This window comes from Penaeus monodon, chromosome 3 (genome assembly GCF_015228065.2).
Source record: "Penaeus monodon isolate SGIC_2016 chromosome 3, NSTDA_Pmon_1, whole genome shotgun sequence".
NCBI lineage: Eukaryota > Metazoa > Arthropoda > Malacostraca > Decapoda > Penaeidae > Penaeus > Penaeus monodon.
The window spans coordinates 16956858-16959357 of record NC_051388.1 but is presented as its reverse complement, the minus strand read 5'-3'; the positions used below and the strand labels follow the sequence as shown (position 1 = coordinate 16959357).

Below are 2500 nucleotides of genomic sequence, written 5' to 3'. Positions count from 1 at the left end.
GACCGCGACTCCAATTTCGCCTGGCGCGGTGTATGGCAGGCGAAGGGTCTATCCGAAGGACAACAACAGAGTCCATTTTAAGTTCTTCCTCACGGTTTCAGCGTTTTACATACGCTTAATCTTCCCCGAAACTCATGTCATATCATTTCACTTAATTCTTACTACATTTCCTTATATAACCCTATTGTACATTTCATGCCAATACTACTTTCCCTGTCGCCCTTATCGGCCGGCCACCCATCAGCCCCGTCGGACGAAGTCCGCGTTATCGGCCCTCCGCTGCAACCTCCCTTTGTCGCAACTCAGAAAAAAAAGTCCACCGCCAACTCCTATCTAAAACACGCGCAATATTGGGCTTTTGTACATACCGAAAAGAAACACATTTCTCTTGCAAGTACAAATAAGTGTATAAGCATACACAATCCATATATTACATACATTCACACAGCCTAATAGTACATAAACGCTAAATATACATACATACATACATACAAACACACACTTATAAACCTATTCATATAGATATACATATATTGTGTGTGTGTGTGTATGTATATATATATACATATATATATATATATATATATATATATATATATATATATATATACATATATATATATATATATATATATATATATATATATATATATATATATATGCATATGCATTTATATATACACATATAAACATGTGTATATACATATACATATATGTACACATGTATATACACATCTATACACACCTATATACTTATACATACATATATACATGTATATACATATATATTTGCATATACATATAACTACACATTCGCTTATATAAATATACATACAAATACACACACACACGAGCGCGCACGCGCAAACGTACACACACGCACGCAAGCACACACATACGTTATAGTAACAGTTATTGTTATTATCATCATAATAATAAACAATTATAATGATAATCATAATTACAACCACATACATCTGGGGAGAGAACATTAACCTCACCATCACTGCCATCGCATCAGCCCAAAACACACGAGGCGGCTCGCGTCACTAAAGAGTCAAAACACAAAACTGACGTCAAACTACCCTCCCACCCCTCTGTCTACCTACGGCGTTTCTCCTCTGCATCGCCGCACAAACAACTTTCAAACTGTTTACAACTTAACTTATCATGCGTTCTTATACATAAGAAAGGGAGAGGGAGAGGGAGAGGGAGAGAAAGAACGAAAGAGAGATAGATAGAGAGAGAGATGGGGGGAGGAAGAGGAAGAGATATGGGGGGAGGGAGGGAGGGAGGGGGAGGGAGGGAGGGAGGGAGGGAGGGAGGGAGGGGGAGGGAGAGAGAGAGGGAGAGAGGGAAGGAGAGAGGGAGGGAGAGGGAGAGGGAGGGGGAGGGAGAGAGAGAGGGAGAGAGAGAGAGAGAGAGAGAGAGAGAGAGAGAGAGAGAGAGAGAGAGAGAGAGAGAGAGAGAGAGAGAGAGTTTATTTTGACATTTCTGAAATTTGTTGACTCTCCCGACAACGTTTGCCAATCTATTCTCTTGGAACGTTGTGGGTTTCATTACCGAGACGCGTAAACAAGTGTACACGTCATCCGCGACATCTATCATCATTCCTTACAAAACACACACATCAAAGTTTCCTTAATATCTGCCACGGTCTCCTCGCCCTTCTATTATTTTTTATCATCTTCATTCTTACTTATGCTATTGCCAATACTGATACTCTTCTATTCCCCTTGTCATCTCCAACCTCTTACTCTCTCTTTTCCCTCTGGCTTAAACTCTCTTTCTTTTCTCTTCTCTCTCTTTCTTCTCTCTTCTCTCTCTTTCTTCTCTCTTCTCTCTCTTTCTTCTCTATTCTCTCTCTTTCTTCTCTATTCTCTCTCTTTCTCTCTTCTTCCTTTTTCTAACTGTACCTTATTCATTAATGTACTAAATGCATATTCATGGAGCACTTATCGTTTTCAGTTCTCGGTGCGTGGCCTTACTGCCCTGACACAAAACAACCTTGACACAAGACCCATGACCTTCAGCCTGATCTGACACGTACAGGCCCCACCCCCCCACCACACAACCGTGTCCAACATGGCAACTGACCGCTCCTTGCCCTTTTCCGGTCAATAACGGTTACTCCGCCGCTGATCGGACTATATAAACAAGCGGTCGCTGGTTTGGCTTTTGGATACACTGTGCCTCGTCGTCTTCGGTCTGATTTCGTCCATATAAACCTCACCTGGATCGCTTTAACTCGAAAACAACATTCCTTGTACACTGGGGCTAGGGAGATAAGGAGACAAGGAAGGAAGCAAGGGAAAGGAGAGAAACAACGAAGGAAGTGGGAGGGAGGGCGAAAGTGAGAAAAGACAAGCGCCAGAAAAGACAGCATAAAGGAGCGAAAAGATAAAGGACAAATGAAATAGCAATAGTCACTATCATCAACGCCACTCGTTTATCACTATCATGACCTACTTTTTCGTCTTCTCGCATGAACCATGACCTT

General features: G+C 41.6%; 1 long non-coding RNA gene across 1 annotated transcript in view; it reads right to left on the bottom strand.

Moving 5' to 3' along the window:
• Nucleotides 1–2500, bottom strand: part of LOC119592722 — a 51484-nt gene that overhangs the window by 13768 nt on the left and 35216 nt on the right. The gene's annotated exons all lie outside the window — the stretch shown is intronic.